At 39.1% G+C, this 21,870-nt stretch overlaps 1 protein-coding gene across 34 annotated transcripts in view; it reads left to right on the top strand.

Moving 5' to 3' along the window:
• The window catches only part of Nrxn3 (neurexin 3), a 1,560,627-nt gene that overhangs the window by 678,937 nt on the left and 859,820 nt on the right, over nt 1-21,870 (top strand). The gene's annotated exons all lie outside the window — the stretch shown is intronic.

Raw genomic sequence — 21,870 nt, 5'->3', positions numbered from 1 at the left:
CTATCTTTGTCATTTTTTTCTTATAGCAAAATATCTCAGGCAGTCTATAAAGAAAAGAGATTAGTTTGGGCTTAAGTTTCTGGAGTGACATGGTGTAGAACATCAATCTATTCATGACATTTTCTGACAGGATTTCAGAGGGAGCATAGTGTATCACTTGGTAAGAAGGAAAGAATGAACTGTATGTATCAGTCTCCTCTGATCTTTCTTCCTCTTTTTGTAAACCTACCAAGATTCAGGCACACAAAATTCACCCTAATCAATTATTGAAGGCCCTAACTACAAAATTCATGATCTGAGTACCTACCTGACAATGAGGATGAAATTTTAACACGGGAAAGTTTCATGGACATTCAAATCATGTTCAGATTATATCAGGGAGCACTGCTGAAATCCAGATATAGAATGTAGAATATTGCTATAACTGGGAGGGGGTTGCCCAAGAGGACTTGCACAAGTCCTGAGAGGAGAACATGGGGTAAAATGATGCCTGACCTCACTTTTCCTACCCCTTCACTTCATACATATGCTTGCCATTATGTGAAGCAAAAAGAACTTCCCAGAGAGCATGGTGGGGTGAAGAACAGATGAAAAGAAACAATCTACTACATGTATTTAATTAGGGACTTTCCTGCCACATGCATGGACTTACCTGCAGAAGGAGAAAATTCACAGGTATTGTTCACTTAATATCCATAAAACCTTTTGAAGATGAGCCTTGCTCTTTCTATATGATGGAACAAAATGGTAGCAAAAAGTGTGTGTGTGTGTGTGTGTGTGTATGTGTGCCTGTATATTTCTATGAATAAGGAGTGATTCTTCCTGGAAGAGAGTAAGAAGCTGATATCATTAATGGATGGGTTGCAAGAACACCAACCAGCCTGGGAAGGAACAAGCATAGGACCAAATTAGTCCCTCTGAATGTGGCTGACAGTTGCATGGCTGGGGCAGACTGAGGGACCATTATAGTAGTGGCACCAGGATTTATCCCTACTGCTTGTACTGGATTTTTGGGAACCTATTCTCTTTGGCTGGATATCTTGCTCAGCCTAGATATAGTAAGAAGGGCCTTAGACTTTCACCAAAGCAATGTGCCTTACCCTCTCCGAGAAGTGGATGTGGGGTGAGGGGAATGGGAGGAGGGGAGAGAGTCAAAACTTGAATCAGTATGTATAATGAAAAAAGATAGTTTGTTTTCTTTCTTTCTTTCTTTTTTTTTTTTTTAACGAATGGGTGCGAGAGTGAATAAAGAGGTTGGAGAGGAAGGAACCCAAAGCAGAAGCTAGAAATGGGTCAAGAGTTTCTTTGTAATTGTAGGAAGTAGAACACCATCACAGATTAATGATAAATTAAAGAGAAAAGTGTGAAAAAACAGTGAGAAAAGAGAAGGCAGTGTTAGTTCATCTGCAGTGTACATTGGATATTCCTCAAGGAACTTGGGTGACGAATGTATTTGCTTGGTATATTTCTTGGAATATCAGTGTAGACCCAAGTGGAACACCACTTAGACCAAGCTACGTGGCGTCTGCATTGAATGGAGCTACACTTCACATTTATTTGACTGAGATATAAAGTTAAGTACATTGCCAAAAATCACACTTTCAGAAAATGCAGGGTTGTTGCTCTTGCCAAAGTTTATTGACTTTAGACACATTCATTCTAGCTCGGCTTTGGGTTGAAGTCACCTTTTCTGAATTTGTTGATTGATAGTGTCCTGGGGCAGGGTCTCATCAGGCATGCTGAGTATGTAGTGTGCCTTTCTATGCTCAGTCAGATTAGCTTTTTATATTCCTTATGCAGAGAGGATGGCTGAGTAATGGTCAAGTGTGACTGAATCATTTAGATGAATTGTCCTGTGATGCAATCTGCTTCTTTTAGTTCTTTCTTTTCTTTTATTTATTTTTTGTAATGTCAGTGTATCCTTTAAAATATGACCAGATTTTTTTTCTTTAGTTCCTTTAATCATGACGTTGGTATTTTAAGAATATTGTACTCTAATGGATTCTAAATGCTCTTACCATCTAGGACAATCTTTGTGCTGCGTGGCACCTGGAGTCCACTCTCATTGCCTTGACATTCAGAAAGCATCTATTAATCAGATAGTTTTTCTTATTTAAAATAACAAAACACATTGAATTTTGTTCCTGAGTTTTGGGGGGGAGATTAAACCATGTGTAGGTGGATAGGTGTGACTAACAGGAAATGTCTGTGACTTCAGAGCCCTGGACCTTTCTTCTACTCTTGCTCACTATTGGCACTGCTTGAAACTGGCTCTTGATTTTCTTGTTTATTTTAACTTTGGGGTTTAATGTTTTCTTCTTTGCGACATGGTGATAACGGAATTTAATTTGGTCTTACCTTTGACCTTATTTGAGACCAAATTGAATAGCATTTGTTCTCTTTCCTTAAAATCATGTACCAGACCCATTGCAGACAGCTGACAGAAAGTTAAAACCAAAAGCCAGTGTTGGAATTCTTTTCTGAAGACCTAGTAATGGGCTATCAAGTGGATCACTCAAACTGCCTGGTTCTCAGTTGTCTCATCTCCACAAGAGAGCAATAAATATGTCTATTTCTTCTACTTGTTTGGAACATTAAGTAAATTAACAAATCTATGGTATCTGAGAGAGTGTCTGACATATGGCTACCCTTCTTCCATCTCTGATCCTTCACTTAGAACAAACGTGAGACTGATTGTATTTGACTTTTAAAAAGATACTTATTATTTATCTGCCTATTTAATATATATGTATTTGTGATTGCTTCTGTGAGTTATATGCATCATGTGCACATAGGAGCCTGTGGAGATAAAAAGGGCATAAGATCCACTGAGACAGGGATTACTGGTGGTTGTGTATCCCCAATGTAGGTTCTCAGAACTGAACCAAGGTCCTCTACAAGAGCAGTATGTACTCCTAGATGATTATCCATCTCTCCTACTGTGACAATATTTTATCTTTATGAACATAGTTTTTATTTTTATATCCATGAAGGGGGGATAATGACAGTTTTCTTGGATTTCTTAAAAATGGCTTAATGCAAAGTTTGTTTTATTTTATAAATATTTAAATTCCCCATGTGTAAAGACCATAGGCAAGCTTTGATTAATGAATTAAACATTCATTAATGTAGCTATTATCTGAAATATTTTTGTTATATGTATTCATTTGGGGGGGGGGTATAACTCCAACAACTGCTTTCCAGGAGGCCGCAGATGGCAACTTTAGAGAAGCAGTTCTCCCATTCTACCTTACAGGTCCTGGAGATGAAACCAAGTTATCAGGATTGACAGTAAGTCCTTCATCTGCTCTCCACTAACCTGTGCTTGATATTTTTAGAAGAAATGATCACAAAGTAAACAAAAGCAACAAGAAAAAGAGAAGTAAGGGTCATGTTATATAAAGGGGGGTACTGGTTTGAAAGTAGATTGAAATTGCAAACAAGACTAAATTAAAGGGACTTTGAAATGATTTTACCCACCAACCAAATTTTACTTAATTCATAATACTTGTCTTATTCTCCCACTAAAATAGTTATTTAACAATCAAAAAAGTTATGTTGACTACCCTCCATATGGTGGCAAAAACATCCCTGTGTTTTCAAATTTCCATAATATCATTGACAGCTGATGCAGTCTCTTATGATCCTAGTTAGAAAACAAAGAATCATCACAGCTTTGGCAATAGGCTTGATCTAGTACTAAGTATACATAAGATACAGCCCTGGCTGTTTGAAAATTGAATATAGATTTCTGACATTTATTAGCAAGTATAATATATGATCAAATTCTCAAATCTCAAAAGAATAACCCAAGAAAAGTTTCATCTTGTTTTATTTCTAGCTTTTTCTTACTAGTTTTGCTTATGCGAATTTCAAACAGAAGCAGAGAAAGACCATGAGGTCATGCTCTACAGTCAGGATCCATGGTGATAAAAACGCACCTTCATGAAGCACAAGCCTTACAAGCTGGCCATTGGTGTCAATATCTAGCTGGTAAACTTTGCTGAAAATGATGAAATGGTAAACCTCACTTTGGAACACATTTTATTCGTATTGATGTTACTTTGCTTTTATGGTTCAGGTGCATGGAAAGGAACACAAATACTTGGCAGGGGGTGAAGGATTCCCAAAGACACCTGCATTAATGACCTCAGTAGCAATAGTAATATCCTTGCTTCGATCTCTCCTCTTCTCTGCTGCTCCTCTGTTCTCTGATACGGAGTTTGTCATTTTATTATAACAGACCTACTCATGAGTGAATAGAGCAGCATCTGGCTCTGCCTCTTCTCGCTTCCTCTTTCTCTTCTTTCTTTCCCCTAAAAACTCTCCCTTAGTTTTGTTTTTCTTGATTCATAGTTCTTGCAGAAGGTTGTCATCTAGGCACTGTGATAGATGATTGAAGAGTCAGAGATAGATTAAAACTTAGGAAGAGGCATAACAAGAAAAATAGGAAGAGACATTACTGTAAAATATGAATAAACTTTTCAGAGTTATTTGTTGAAATGTTTAATAGTGTTAGAAAGGATTAAAGAATCTTTACGAATTCCTTTTTCAGACATTTATAAGTCAATGTTGGGAGCCGACATTGATTGCTTCATCTTTGTGTTGAGGTTCCCTCTGTGCTAATGAGACCCTAGGCTCAACAGAGTACTATCCTTGGAGAAGAGGCTGGGAATTCTGCATAGGTTAGACCATTTCTTGATGAAAATCATCTAAATCATTCTGTAAACTATACTGTACGGCATGGTAAAGGAAACACTATAATGGCATGGTATGCCTGGGTCTGCTTTGTTTTTCCCTAGACATTTTAAGTATTCCCTAGTACAACACCTCATGCCTTCATAGACTTCATGCCCAGTTTTGATCATGTCTCAACTGTGTTCTCTCTGATGGTAATGTTGATGATGGTGCCACTCATTAATTCAACACTGACGATTATGTACTTGTCACTGCACCAATCAAGTCATATGTACGATTTCTTTTACTCTTCTTATCAGCCCTATTTCATAGGTAGAAACCTACAGAATTGTGTTTAGTTTGATTTTCTAATTTGCTTAAAGTCAGCCGTCTTAGAAAGAGGCAGAATTCAAATACAAATCTGGCTGAGCCCAAAGTTTATGTAATTAACTGGTGGAGTTGGTGGTTATTGTTGAAGCTATTGAAAAAGAAAGATTATTTTATCCTTTATTCCACAAAAAAGGGGTGGGGAAGGTTTAATATAGATATTAGCATAGCATAACCTAAAACAAAACAAACAAATCCAAAAACACATATATGCCAGGCGGTGGTGGCAGACACCACCCAGCACTTTAATCCCAGCACTCAGTAAGCAGAGGCAGGCAGATCTCTGTGAGTTTCAGCCCAGCCTGTTTTATAGAGCTAGTTCCACGACAGCCAAGGTTACACAAAGAAACTCTTCTTGAAAAGCAAAACCAACCAAACAAAAACATATAATGAAACTTGCATAAACCCCAGTGTCTAGGACCCCCTTCACACAGAGTATCGGAATTCCAGGTCACTCTTTAGAGAATTAGACCATACTGTAGAAATTCCAGGGAACCTCTAAAATGCTAAGCATTGCCTAAACAGAGATGAAGTTCATAGTCACTAAGTCCCCCAAAAGTTAAAGACGCTGAATTCTATTATGTGATCTCTCTTAAAAATATGCAAAAATGTTCTTATTTGAGTAAATGTGAATTTTCCTAATCCCAAAGCTTTACTCATAAGCTCATATGAGAAACTTTTTGCAGAGATGGCAGATTCAAATAAATGGGTCAACATTTTTTTTAAAGTGTGGCTTATTGTGAATAAGTACTAGCCTTTAGATGTCCTGAAAGCAAAAAAGTGATGGCTTCTAGAAGGAAAGGAAGATTTAGTCTTCTTGCTAATTCAGTTTCCATGGAGGCAAACGTGATGTTAATATAGATCACAGGATTGTTTCATATCTGCATATCAGCAAGGATATGGGACAAGATCATAACTGCATGCTTCGGTCTTGGCCTGTGAACCTGTAGAGCAGAATCAGACACTGGACCCTCCTTTTACTGCCTCTGACTCCCAGGGTGAGGTGACTTTCTGTCCCTCCATACAAGTGATGTCGGTTGGATATAAGCCAGCACTCATCTTTTGGCATTCAAGAGTGATAAACTAGGTTCAAGTATTCAATGATTCTTTAAAAATTAGCTTCTAGAAGGCAGTTACAGACTGGCATTTCAGAAGGAGGATCTTTGCTACATTATTCTTCATTAGGCTCTGTATCGGGGTTCTCTAGACTTTGACTAACTTAGGGAACATTAGTAAGCGAGGATATGATTCACACCTGGTAGGTGTAGGAGACTGTGGCCCTCAGAAAAGACTTTCTGTGGATTCCTAAAAATAAATGACTCTCTGTTGGCCACAAACTGCTGAATTCTGAGAATCTACCATTGATTTTTAAGGCACCACAATTGAATTATTATCAATTTTCCAACTTAAGACATAGCCCCAGTGTGTAAGAGCTGCTTGATGGAGACCATCCTGATACCGAAGAAACACGTTTACCTAATGACAGGGGATTCTGAGTTTGTACAACTTAAAGTAACAGATACTTCGAAATTATGCTTTTCTATTTCTAGGGGAAAATGATATTTTCTTTTATTTGATGATATACAGAATTTCTTCTTCCTTGAATATATATATATATATATGTACACATATACAGATATATGTGTGAATATATATACATACAGATAGATGTATATATATACACATGTATGTGTGAGTGCATATATAAAGATTTTTACATGCACCCTAACCCATGCATATTTTCCTTCATAATAGTGTTTAGTGAAATTCATAAAGTTATAGAGTTTATGTAAAATTATTCTCAATTGCTTTGCTTTGGGTGGAAAAAAATACCCTAAATTTTCTTGAACTGAATTTTAAAGTACTCTGCAAAGCAATTAGATAGTTAGATATAAGAAAATACCAGGCAAGATCACTGACAGAACTGACAGTACCATTCGGGAGTTCACAGTCCAGTTGAGAAGGAAACACACACACATGCACACACATGAACATGTGCACACACATGCGCATGCACAAGCACACTCCAAATTTGACACCAGAAAAATAATATCAAGTCAGTTTGTGTGTTTTTAAATATCATATGTCATTAAGCACCCACTAAATTTTGCATCATGTTTTAAATCTGTAAGACAGGAGAGATTATTTGAACATGCAAAAGTGGATGGGGAAAAAGCCCGTGAGACCTCAATCCTACACAAAGAACTATAAGCAATTGAGGAAAGATGGGAGCAAGAGAGATGTTTTTCCCCAGGGAAAAAGCATACCAATTGTTGGCCAGTGCCAGATGGTCATCCCTGAAAATGTACATAAAAGTAAAATTATGAAATGACAGTGTTATATTTAGAAATAGATATGAATGTATGTATATGCACATGTACAGACATATATTACATATGCATACTGTTGTTGCATATAATGATAACTTATATATTATATGTAATATATAATATGTAAAATGATAATAGAAACAGAGGTCATGAATTTGAAGAAGAGTAGGGAGGAATATATGGGAGGACTTGCAGAGAGGAAGGGAAGGGAGAAACATAATTGTTTTATAACCTCAAGTTTTAGAAAGAGAGAGAAAATTTCATTTATTACATCAATTGAAATCATGCGTATGAAAACAAATTGAAAACCGTGCAGTATGAAAATGCTGGAATTTTCTTATCTGCGTCATCAATACTGGTTTAAGTTCTCATTATTACAGTCCAGTTTTCCAATAACCAAGTTCAGTTTTTTGATATCTTGTTTAAATAATCTTGTTTAAAGCAATGATCATTGGGGTCTGGAAGCATGAGGGGGCTGTAGTTCAGCCTAGTTGTGGTTGCGTTAGGACAGAGGCTGGATCGTCTAGGAGCATCTGGGAGGCACAAGGTTCCCAGAGCTGAACTCCAGTGTGCAACCATGAATGACGACAGTTTGGATGAGCTTGTGGCTCCAAGCCCTGGGCCAGATGGACCCCCACGAGTTGACCCCTCAGAACTGGCCAGTGATGCTGAAAGCAGCAATGGCCACAGTGGAGACTCTGAAGGTGATACAGGCAGTGAGCATGAAGAAGACACAGATAGGGAGGAAACAGAGAGGCTGTTTGAGGAAGAAGACCCAGAACATGGATCTGGTTTTGAAGGTTCAGAAGATGGAGTAGAAATGGCAACAGCAGCAGTGGAGACTCAAGGGAAGCTTGAAGCTAGCAGTGCACCCAGTTCTGATGATGATGCAGAGAGCTGCCCCATTTGCCTCAATGCATTCAGAGTCCAGACTTTGGGCACCCCGAGACATGTGTCCACTATTTCTGCTTGGACTGCATCATTGAGTGGTCCAGGGTGAGCTGGCTTTACAGCGTGTTACTTCTACCTACAATGAGTAGGCCTGGACTACTCCTACCTGTAATGACTAGGCCTGATTCTCTATAGTAAAACTGAACATAGCACTGAGACCTGGGCCCTCAGCACTGTCTGGAAGGCTTACTCTTGGGGTATGTCTATGGATGACAGGGCTCCTGAGAGGAGGACTCTGGATTTTTCTGAGGGTCAGGGCACAAATCCTGAGGCCACTTCACATAGTGTGAAATAGCCTCTTTAGATACTAAAATGCTATGTGGGATTACTCAGTTCTCATAGCCAGTAATGAAGAGACATAATTGTGTCTGGCTGCCTACCTCCCCGTGAACTTTCATGAGCATTGCCTGACTCTTCTCCCACTGGCAAAGAGCTATATGTATGTATGTACAGGTACCTAGTGTGTGCCCGTGCTTACACATAGTTGCTAAAGGATGCTGTGTATCCTGCTTTCTATCCTATTCCTTTTGAACCAGGATGTTTTAGTGAAGTTAGAGCTAGATTGGCAGCCAGTAAGCCCCAGAAGTTCTCTCACCCTCCATGGCACTGGCATTAAAAGGTCCATGTATAATCTTTCCCAGAGAAGATGTAGCTCCTTGATTCTGACCCAATGTAGTAGCAGGACACAGTAGGGAAGTGGTAGATCTGGGTGGCCCTTCATTTCATTTATCAGGATTTAGTGGAGTACACATCTAAAAAGGATGTGTTTTATCATATACAGCATACATCAGGAAAGGCAACTTGAGCTGAAGAGATAAGTAGAAAATATTTGTAGCATGCGTCTGATGAGCATAACCTCTGAAAACGTACTAGAGACCTTCAAGGTCCTGTGGCGCTTCACACAGGTTTGAGAGAGGGTGTGGGACAGCAGCAAACAGGCTGATGCTGTCCCCTTAGTCTTTCCTTCCCTCTCCTTTTCCTTCTCAACATGCCACCTATACAGGAACAAGCATCCAGCTTGCTGATCTCTCTTCCTCACTAGCATGGTGGCTTCAAAACACAGACATGTTTTTCTTCCCAAATTTTAACCTCTTGCATAGGAATTTACCAAGACCAAGGCTTTCAGTAAAGATTTCCCTGTAAAAGGAATTATTATTATCTATTTATTTTTGTTCTTGTTGTTTTGTTTTGTTTTTTCTTTTCCCAAGACAGGATTTTTCTGTGCAGCCCTGACTTTCCTGGAACTTGCTCTGTGGACTAAGTTAGCATCAAACTCACTGAGATCCACCTGCCTCTATCTTCCAAGTGCCGGGATTAAAGGTGTGCACCACCACTGCCTGACTAATAAAAGAATTAAAAGTGATTATTAAAGAATAAAATGATTAAAGTTCTCTATATCCTTAACAGTTTTATTATCCATGTGTCTTCCCAAGTGTCTTTCTGCCCTCAGCTATGGAGTTGCTAAGAACACTTTCCTTATATTGGTAACTTGAATTGTGATTTGAGTTGGAGATCGTTACTGTATTTCCTCTGCTCTTGGTAATGTTGTTTTACCAGCTACATCTTTGACAGTCTGTGCTTCACTTCCCCTGTAATTTGGGAGTGTATGCTCACTGCTTTATGCATAATACTATGCTTTAGTCATGCAGGAGTTTCTGTGATGTTTTTAGTGATATTCACATTCACTCATACCACATAAATGTTGAGTATTCCATGAGAGCTTGCATGCTGAGAGTCTGGTAGAATCACGACTTAAAGCAATGGTTCTCAACCTTCCTAATTCTGTGATCCCCTTCAATTCAGTTCCTCATGTTGTGGTGACCCCTAACCATAAAAGTACTTTCTCTGCTATTTCATAACAGTAATTTTGCTACTGTTATGATTTGTAATGCAAGCATTTTTGGAGATAGAATTTTGTCAAAGGGGCCAAAGGGGTTGAGACCCACTGATATAAAGCATTACTGGCATCTAGGATTGTTGTAATATGAGCGTAGGAGCTGTGGCGGGCTGCGTCCTGCCACCCGGCTAGCTTTTCCTGAAATAATTACACAGAAACTGTATTCTTTTAAACATTGCTTGGCCCATTAGTTTTAACCTCTCATTGGCTAGCTCTTACATATTGATCTAACCCATTTCTAATAATCTGTGTAACACCACAAGGTGGCTTACCAGGAAAGATCTTAACCTTAGTCTGTCTGGAGTGGGAGAATCATGGCGACTGCCTGACTCGGCTTCTTTCTCCCAGCATTCTGTTCTGTTTACTCCGCCTACCTAGTTTTCTGTCCCATCAAAGGCCAAGCAGTTTCTTTATTAATTAATCAATGAAAGCAACAGATAGATACAAGACCCACCTCCATCATTTCCCCTTTTTCTGTTTAAACAAAAAGAAAGGCTTTAACTTTAACATAGTAAAATTACAAATAACAAAATAGTTATCAAGCAAGAATTACAGTTACAATATTTATATCTATTTTATCTTTTATTATAACTGAGGAAAACTATAGCTATAACTAACCATTCTTCAACTCCATCAAAGACTCCAGAAGGATATAATATTACCTAAGCCAAAACTCTAGAAATGACAGAGCCATCTCGCTGCCTGGACAGTCACCCAAAGTTCTTTTGTACTGTTGGGGCATCCATCTTCAGCCTTCAGGCCCATAGTATCCAGCAGACATTTTCATGAAGCAGGAAATTCCAAAGACAGTTCAGTCACTTTCTGCTGTGTCCTGCAGAATGTCTCACAGATTCTTTTATGAGTCAGGAACCCCGAAAGACCATCTCACCTTTAGGCAAGTTCAGCAGTCCTCTCTCTGCGGGTTCTCTATGTCCAGTTTATGCAACAGTCCAGACAAGAACAGTTTCTTGCCCAAATGACTATCAAACTCCATAAGGAGCCTCTTAGTTGCCGATCTTCCTCTTGAAGTAGATTGGTGCTGCCAGGAGCAGAGTGTCTCATTGTCATGAAAACCCCTAAGTTATTAAAACATTTAAATGCCATATTCTGCAGTCTTTGAAAGATATGAAGAATGCCTATCTAACTGCAACATATCTCTATATATCTAGAAAATCTAACTAACATGACTACAACTTGACTATTATTGATGATTATCCATTAGCAACCTATATTTCCTAATTATACATTACATTTTAAAATGAACTACACAATCACAATACCTTAATCAATATCAGAAATACATATACATACAACAAAATTGACCTTAAAATCCATACCAATGCATATTATTCATATCTATATCATAGGATTTTGCAAGATAGATGGAAGTAAACTGTACCCCTTATAAGACAAGTGTAGGGAGTTGGAAATGGGTCACAATGACCTATAAAGATGTAGGCATATATATTCATTGACTATGAAGTGTGTGATCATTAGGTCTTGATTGTGACCTTATTTGGATAGATTGTCTTTTGTATTTAACTTACAATCTGTAGGCATAGTAAAAGTGGCTTCATGAGAAATGGAAGAGGTGAAAACAGTAAACAATAGAGAAACCCACGTGATGACAATGGCAGGGACTACTTTGATGCGGTCATAATACAACATCACATGATCTAGGTAGAAGTTTCCCTTGTCATTTTACTTTCTCTCCAACATTCTTTTGCTTAATTTCCAGTTGAAAATTCAATTTTTTGGGCAACTTCTCATCAAAAAAAGTTCTTAAAATAATAGCAGTATACCACTACCAGCCCCCATCCCAGACTACCATGGGCTATGACATAGCTGAAATCTCAAATAGAAGTAAGGTCTGCATTTGCATAGTTTCTTCCTACTTTATTAGACTGTCAGTGCTGATAAAGCTGACAAAGCCTATGTCTGAACGTGATGGAGGATTCGCCCACCAGACACAGACGCAGGTTAAGATCTTTCTTGGTAAGCCAGCTCGTGGTACTACACAAAATATTAGAAATGGGTTAGATCAATATGTAAGAGCTAGCCAATAAGAGGATGGAACTAATGGGCCAGGCAGTGATTAAAAAAATACAGTTTCCGTGTAATTATTTCGGGTATAAAGCTAGCCGGGTGGCGGGACGCAGCCCACCGCTTTTATTACAACATGAACGCAAATCTAACAGTATTAAAACTTGATAGAAGGGAAGAATGTGCTTTATCGATCCCACTGATGACATTAAACTGAGTAAATCAAGGAATTTGGAGAAGTGAAATTTAGTTTTACAGGTTGAAAACAAAATTACGTTCAGGCACCTTTAAATTAGGTTTCATGGGTCAGAGTGTTTTGCCATAAAATAGGTGTTGGTTTTGGCATTATCTGTGGAATTTGTATGGCGATAATCCATAATCATAGCCATTAAGCCAGCATTGAAGGCAATGATAAAATGCTGTCATCCTCACAAGATAGGGTGAGCATGAAGCGTCAGTGTTAATAAGTAACACAGACCATTTTTAAATACCATCTACATTTGAAATATTAGTGTGTGCTTTTCTTAGTTTTGTCTAGCTAGTTGATGGTGATTTAAGACGACAAATGAGTAAAATAAGAGTTCTGGCTCCAGAGTAGAGAGGCTAGTGGCAGTCTCCTGGGAGGTTGCCCTGCCGGTCTAATGTTATTTAGCAGCCCCAATGGCAACTTGGAGGATGTACCAGGTAGATGTTTTCTGTGTATTTATTCCCACAGTTTTCACCACTATCAGGAGACAGGCTTGTAATGTTTTTGTTCATATTTTACTACCTGAGGATTACAGAAGTTATGCAGTATATCCCAGACTATGTTCTAGATGTATCAGACTCAGGATCTGAACCCCAGAAGGATGCTCCTAGTGTCTGTATTCTCATGTGCGATGGGGAGATGGAATGGTGTGCTAAAGGCTTACCCAGTGCCTTAAGCATGAGTAATGCCTGCAGAGATGTCAGGAAACTGACCATAAATCCACAGAATGGGAAATAAAATTTCTATGCTTCTTGGTGTTGAAGCTGAGGCGATATATAACCCAAGGTAACTGAATATTAAGGCAGAAGGGGAGTTTCACCGTTCACACCACAAATGAACACAGATGGTCACTCTTCAAAGAGAGATTCCTCCCACTGAATTTTAATGGTGCTCTCCTGCAGAACACATTTGCAAAACGGATCATAGTATATTCATATTTCGCTCTGGCTTGCCAAGTATGAAATGATTAAGAAACCTGCTTGTACTTTAAATATTGTTCCCATATCTATGTGTGTTTCAAATGTATGTGTTAGGGATAAATATTTGTTAAATGAATATGGATTTATATGTACAAATATACATGATGTGATATATTTATATATATAGCAAACTTGACAAATATTTGTTGAGTTATGATGAATATAAATGTGGGGAAGAACTGCATAAATTCAAAGCTAAAATTATTTTCAACTCCCAAAGAGCTTTACAAGGAGAGGTGAGACATTTCTGTGTTTAGGTTGTCAATGGTTTGCAACGTTTTGGTAGTGGTTCATCAAGGTGGCATATGGCTCAGGGATATTGGCACCCCTATAAATTCAATTTCATGTGCAGCATCGTGGTCCAGCTGTATCAAAAACACCATGGATCCAGACTCAGCAATCTGTGGGGTCCTTTGTTTGTTTGTTCAGTGCCAAGAATTGAACTCAGGCCTCACTCACTCTTGACATCCTCTCTAGGATTTAGCCACATACCCAGTCCGATTGTTAAGGGAATTATGGAACAAGAACGTTAACATTGTCAGACCCACTGGGCTGTGGACCATGCAGATGCTGAAGGTGCTTTCACAGTTGATGAGCCATGCAGGAAGACACACCATTTTAACTAGTCATGGGGCCCAGGTTGATTTTTAGTGAGTAGGATGAGGAAAAAGCAAAGAGAAAAGAGAAGCCATACTTGGTTTGCCTGATTTGCAGAATATGTTGGGTTACTCACCTTGATGGTGGTCAGGCAAAGAAGGCTTGTGAATTTAGTTCTCTGAAAGTTGACAGAGCAGCCTCAAAGGTTTGTGAAAAGAGGAGAAGTTCAGTCACAGCAACCTGACAATTGTTCTTTCTGTGTCCAATGAATGCATTTCTCTTGTGTGTGTATGTATGTGTGTGGTGTGGTAGATAGGCATGAGTATGTGGACAGAGTCTTGTGCTGTTAGGCCAGAGGAGAACATCAGATGTTCCATTACTCTCTGCCTTATTCTGTTGAGAGAGGGTCTCTCACTGAACCTATGATGGTAGTCAGCATGTGCTAGCCGTCCTCCTGTATCTTTTCCCTGACAGCACCATGGTTGTAAGCAAATATGTAGCCATGCCTGGCTTCTTACAAGAGAGTTGGGGATTTGAACCCAGGTCTTTGTTTTTGTGCAGAATGTGTTCTTACTCATGAGCCATCCTTCCAGCCCATGATCCAATGAATGTGCCTAAATAGATACATAATATATATTAGAACCTTATAGTTACAAATAAGTTTTATCCCTTTTTAAGAACACAATTCAGTATTACAATGTATTTGTTGTGGACAAGGACATCACATCTCTTGTCTTCCTTATTTTGATGCAGCATGAAAATAATTTCAGTAACCCAACAATATTCAAGTTCTCCCGGCTCCCCCACACACCGTGTGTGTGTATGTGTGTGTGTGTGTGTGTACACATGCTGTTTGCAAATTAGGAGTCACACAGCTGCTTTTGAATTCAGCTGGGCTTCAGAAAGCCACATAAAAACAAAGAAAACTGTCGCTGCTGCTGCTTTGTTACTGGCAATCAGGATGACTGTGCTCTCAAGTGGGGCAGGTGGCCTTTCCCGATGCTAATTCCAGCATCTCAACCAGTTCAGCATCATAAGGGTTCTTTGGAAGGGAAATAATTCTGTCCCTAGCCCTGATTGCTTCTATTTGTCCAGTACTGTGGGCACCTGGTTGGCCACCCACCTTCCTTTTCTTCCCTATCCACTTGCGTCATCCTTCCCGCTTCCTGGGTCAGTCTGTATTTCGGTCCCTCTGCACCCTGGATGAGCTCATTCATTGCCTGGCTTTATCCCTGCAGTTCTCAGTTTGAATTCTTTTGTTGGGATAATTGATCCTCTGCTTTGCAAGAGCAGGTGGATGATTGGTTTGTTGCTCTAAAAAAATTTTTTTTTTTTAATTCTTCCTTTTCTGTCTTTTGTTGCAGGAATCATTAGTGAAGTTATAGTTCAGCCGATTCGCTCTGTGTTGACTAATCTCCCTGAATACCTGTCATGATTGTGTTAGGGAGTCCGTGCTGGGTTCCTTTATTGAGTAAGAAATGTGAAAAGCCCACCCGTCAAGTAGCCGTGATTCATGAAGTTTCATGGTAGAAGGACTGAGTCATGAACCCCAGAGACTGGACATCTGGCACATTGACTAAAAGGTCCCTTTAGAACCAACTAAGCAATCTCATCTGGCCCCTGCATAGCCTAGTGGGATTGCAGAGATGGTAGAGGCATCAGTCTTCTTGGGCACATCTTTGCTCACGTTCTAGAATCTTCACGACACATCTTTAATCTCCTCAATTTCATATTTTGTGGAAGTGTGAATTTGTTTTATTGAGGACTTTCAGTATATTTACCTGTTATTTAAATAATTGCTCTACTAGATTTCTTTTCTACTTTTTGAGGACCTTTTTAGAGCATAGCTGACTGCCTAATAATCTCATTTGTAATAATTATGAAATTATATAACATATTATTTAAAATCAATAAATTGTCAGAATCTCATGTGCTTAGGCTAGCCTTGACTTTCCTATGTACCCAAGAATTATCTTTAACTTCTCATCCCCCTGTCCCCACCCCCATAGTGCTGAGTCTAGTCATATGCTTTGATGCTTTTTTTATATGGTACTGAGAACTCAGGGCTTTGTATGTAGTGGGCAAATACGATACAAATTAGCCGCATCCCAAGCCCTATACAAGCTTCTCACGGGTCACTTGGTATCTACTCATGATTATAGAACTTTTTTTGTTTTTGCAAAGAAGCTGCTCTCTTTGACTCAGTAAAATCATATCAAAAATAACAGTAATAATAATAGTAATAAGTTAACTAAATATGTTGCTTAGCTATTACAGCATTTTTTATTTTCAGTGATTCATGTTCTTCTCATATATTCAGCTCGATAGTTTTACTGAAGGATCTATGGAAGGTGCTGAGAAGTTAATAAAGGTGATTATGTATGTTATTAGTTACCTCCAGAGGATAATTTAGTATTGAATGAAGAGAGAGACTGACATTCTCTCTCTCCTCCCTCCCCTCTCTCTGTATGTGTGTGTATACAATAAGAACATTTTTGTAGAGCCCCAAATGTATAATATTAATATAAACTAGAAGGTCTCAATTACAGATGTTAAAATATACAGAAGTCATCCAGATGAAACAGACCAAATTGAGTAGATATTGATTGAAAGAGAAGGAAAACATTCTCTGTAGAATGAAAGGCTTTGAGACTATGGCAAATAATTAGGCATGGTCTGGAAGGCAAAATGGGAAGAATTGGTGACATAGAATTAATTAGTGGGTAACTGTTTGTCTTAGGATTTCTTTTGCCATGATAAACACCATGGCCAAAGCAACTTGGGGAAGAAGGGTTTATTTCAAGATTATAATTTGTGGTACATCACTGAGGGAAGCCAGGTCAGGAACAAAAGACTGGAAGTTGGAGGCATGAACTAAGTAGCAGGAAAGCTGCTTCCTGGCTGTCTCATGGCTTACTTAGCCTGCTTTCTTCTACCATTCAGGCCCTTGTGGCCAAAAGTTGGCACAGCCCACACTGAGCTATGCCTTCCCACATCAAAGTTCTCAAGAAAATGCTCACTGACTTGCCTGTAGTCTAATATTATGGAGCATTCTTCACAAATAACTAGATTTTTTCAAGTTGACACAATATTAACCAACATACTGTTAATGATCCTAGGCCCAGGTCAAACAATGGCTTATGGGCCAAATCTATCACTCTGTCTGACTTTATTATGTTTTCTTTGAACACAGTCATACTTCATACACACACACACACATACTACACAAGCCATGCACACAGACACACACACACGGGGGGGGGGGAGGGAGGGAATGTCTATGGCTATGTTTACATTGCAATATCAGAAGTATGAAGTACATGATTGCAACACAGAGTACATGGCTCATATGTTGGAAATGTGTGCCACACAGTCCTTGAGTTTGCCAACATTTGGATTCATTTCCATAAACTGCATTTTTATGCTGGATGGTTCACTTAAAATAATAATGGGCAATCATTAGAAATATAGATGTTTTTAGAGAGAATTATCCTGCGCAAGCCTCAAATATTTGAATGCATAAGTGAGTGGGTATTTCCATCGAGGTACCATGCTAACAGTGCTTAAATTTTCATAAACTATCTATGTGAGTCTCACTCCAGACCCATGTCTTGTTTGGACCCTTCTCTGTTTATTTGGAGGAAATTTGGTCATGAGAATTGATTCGCAAGGAAAGAATTTTCATAGCCTGAGTACTTTGGAGAACTGTGAGCTCAAATACCTAGTGGTTTACAAACTAGGAGGGCACGGGGATGGCAAACTCCCCATGAGCTTTGCTCTCAATGCTTATCACACATCCAAGGCACTCTCCGACATAGCTGTTCCTGCCACATCCAAGCTCAATCATTACGCAGTCATCATACACAATGCATAGGGGTTGCTTTTCTTGCATCTGTCAATGATTTACTGGTAGGAGTAAGATGGACTGTGGGTGATTTAATTAACCAAATTATTTCCCATATAAAAATTACTTAGTTTTGTTTCTTCATCAAAAATTTCCTTGGCTTTCAATGAAACATGTAGTTCTTTGGTTTATATTTTGTGATTAATTTTTTCTTCACAGTTAACTCATGTGGAAATCATGGCAATTTGTTCATGTATGTATATGTATATATGTGTGTATGTTATATATGCAGGACCTTACTATATAGTCTAAGATATCTTTGAATACACGGTCCATTTATTTGCATCAGATTCCATATCATATAAGTATGACAATTATTGGTGTCAAAGAACATATTCTACCTTTCTTTAGCATTATGACCCAGAGATCTAGTAAAAATCCCAGGTATCTTTAAGGCGGAAGAGTGTAGAAAATAACCACCTCTTTCTTATCTTCTCCCCCAAAACCTCCCTCTTTTCCTGCCTTATTTTTAATAAATGGTAGTGATATTCATAATAAATGTATAATTTCTTAATGGAACAAGCACGGTAGAATAAAAAGTAGGTGTCATATTTAAGTAGACTGAAGTTCAGTTTCTAGAATGCTCCCGAACTATTTTGTGTCTCTCATTCAATACCAAATACTTCCAGCTGAGATGTTTTGTTATGTGTGTATGTGAGTAGATGCATGTGTGTGTGTGTGCACGCGCGTGTCTGTGTATTGAAAACTCTAGTCTTTATTTTAAATGATGCCCTTGAAGGACGATTCAAAATGTCTGAATTTTTCCAGCAAACCTGTGAATCCATCAATGATAATTGCTTGGGGAAAGTTCCTCACATCCTATCCTCAAGAAGCAAGAACAAGAGAAGGAAGTGTGTAGGTACTGTTTGCACAAAGTAGACATGCACGGATGGCTTCTGGCATGCTGTGGAAAACACAGCTGAGTTTCTTCCCTCTCCCACATGTATTTATTCGTAGGGACCCAATTTGGAGATTTCTCTTATCTTTCAAATCATATTTGGTACATCATATTCTGATTCTAACTCACATAGTTCTATATTTATATTTATATACTTTAACATTTATATGGATTTTATCAACCAACCAGCATAGTTGGTATTTTCAATAGAGAATCTATGTGTTTTCTTTTTACTTCCCCAAAGACTAATAAAATGAAAGCTTGTGAAATGAAATTTTAACTGCGAGATCTGGAAAAGGGAAAGCAATCATTTTGAGACTTAATGGAATGATTGTTGACAGAGTTATTAATAACACCTCATTAGATTGTTACTTTTTATGTAACGGTAAACATGTCAGGGTGGCTTTACTCCCTGATCTCCAGCTTCAGGCTCTGGTCCAGCACTTACCACTGTCAGAGAAAGCTAAAAGAGTTCCTACTTATTTTCTCCTCTTTGTGTGTGTGTGTGTGTGTGCATGTATAAGTATATTGTGTGTGTATGTGTGTGTAAGATACACAAAACACACAGACACAGGGGGAATAACTGGATAACTTCAGGTATTATTTCTTCCCTAGGTTATGTTAGCTATCTTTGTTTTGAGACAGGGTATCCCACTACCCTGAAGTAAATAGTCTAGGTTAGTTGAACAACAAGCCTGTCTCCACTTCTGTGGTGCTGGGCTACAAGTGCACACCAGCACCTAAGCTTCTTTGAAGGTGAGCTCTCGGGTGCTCATGCTCGTAAAGCAAATACTCTCCTGACCAAGCCTGCCTAGTTCTCCTTTTGTTGCAACTGATTCGGGAGTGAGGTGGACAAAATGGTGGGTAGCATGCTCTTTTCCCACCCCGTGGTTCAAGTTGCTTTTATCTTTGCTTGGCTGTCCCAAGGTGCCTCCTCCTTTATAGCTAGTCTCTAGATCCTTGTTGCCCTGCAAAGTCTGAACTAAGAATTTCCCATCTTTGCCCGCTATTTCTTCTTTCTTTCCTTCCCACATAAACGTTTTTTTCATATATGCAGGATGAAGGTGGGACGTGAGGCTGAGCCAGCAATCCATCTTTCTTGAAGCCTATTTGAAAGTTGTCTTGTATGCAAAAAAGCTAGACATAGGGACTGAGAGTTTGATTCCAGCACGGGGGGGACATGTCAGTGCTGATCCATCCTGGGGAATGTTAAATAGACTCTGGCATTGACTAAATTATTTCTGCAAGACTGAAGTATTTTGATAGAAATGGACAAGCAAGCAAAGGGATTTGCAAAAGAATTCTGGTTTTGGAGGGGCCTGTGTGTGTTGCAGACAGTCCTGTGCAGAAACCTAGGCTTGGGCTCCCTCTGGTGGCCTCATGGAGATGCATTACTTACCGCTACCAATTCTTTCTAAGAGGGAAATAATTGCTTTCATTGATATTAAGGATTTTATTTTTGTGATGGAGACCTACATTCTAGCACTATAGTAAGACGGAAGAATGAGGATCAAGAGTTCAATGTTCAATGTTAGCATCAACTATCTAGCAAGTTCAAAGCAGGCCTGGGCTGTGTGAAATTGGGACTCAAACAGAACAGCAGCTGTGACAATAATAGGGTGTTACATGGCTGCAATCCTAATACGTGGGAGGCCGAGGCAGGACTGTCATGAGTTGGAGGCTAGCCTGAGCTACAGAGTGTGCTGCTGCTAGCTCTTGTTAAGTAACTTGGCCTTGTCTGACAAACAAACAAAACCCAGGGGCTGGAGAGAAGACTCTGCAGTTCAGGGTGCTCGCTGCCCTAGCACAGGACCTGGGCATGGCTCCTAGCACCCACATGGTGGCTCACAATGGTCTATAACTCAGTTCTAGTGGATCAGATGCCTTTTCCTGGATTCTGTAGGCCCTTCATGCATGTGACTTCTGTAGGTAATTCATATGGTGCACTTACATACATGTAGGCAACACAGTAATACATTAAAACCCAAAGCTTTAACAAAAGAGCATTATTTCCAATTTGTGTCTTGAACTGGCATGTATTTAGTTATTTCCTATGTTTCAATTTGTTTTTTATATTTATTTGATTTCTAATTATCAGGTTCACTGATGTTATAATTTATGGTATATAGTACAAGATAATTGGAACTCTCTTTTACAACGCTGTTCACTATTCCCTTGGTGAGATCAGAAATAGAAATACCGTGAGAAGAATGAGAGGAAAGATAAGAGTGGAAGAGGGAGTAGCCTAATAGATAAGGAAGAAGGGGGGGGCTAATGTCAAAACAAGTCAAAATCAACAATTAATTATAAAAAATTTCTCTAAACTACATGGATAATAAAGTCATTTTTTAAGTTGTTCCTAATTTAGTACAATCTAGAATTTTTTTTTCTGCCATGCACGAAGTCCTTAACTCCTTCTCTTTGCCTGGTTGAGTCCAGAATAAACGCTTCAGCTAGATGCCTGCCTTGAGTTTTGTACTCCAGGAACTAAAGAGAAACTGGTTCCTTGAATGCAGCACCATAGCTCGAGTGTGAGGCTAGTCACACAGTGCAGCCTGGTGGGAACTTGTGCCCTCCCTGGCCTCTTACTTCTGTTAGTTTAGCACAGCTGTGAAGTCTCAACTCCAAGGGACTCTTGGATAAACCGGAATCCTGATTTCCCTGAGGAGGCAGGGGCAGCGCTAACCCCCCTATAGCCTTTCACTTTGTGACACAAAGCTATTAAAGTTAGTAGTGGTTTTAGTTGCAACTTAAATTTTTAATTTCCCTAAAAGGTGACTTCATTATGACCACGCCTTGTCTATATAAAGATCTGTTTTAATTTGCATGTGTGAGTATGTTTGTATGCCCACTCCCCCATGCATGTACATGCTCACAGAGGCCGGAAGAGGGCATCAGATTCCCTGGGAATCAAATTACAGGCAGTTGGGAGCTGCCCAAAGTAGATGCCTGAAACTGA

The sequence above is a fragment of the Chionomys nivalis genome, chromosome 10 (genome assembly GCF_950005125.1).
Source record: "Chionomys nivalis chromosome 10, mChiNiv1.1, whole genome shotgun sequence".
NCBI classification, from domain to species: domain Eukaryota; kingdom Metazoa; phylum Chordata; class Mammalia; order Rodentia; family Cricetidae; genus Chionomys; species Chionomys nivalis.
The sequence above is the reverse complement of the archived record's forward strand: the minus strand, read 5'-3'. Positions and strand labels throughout refer to the sequence as shown.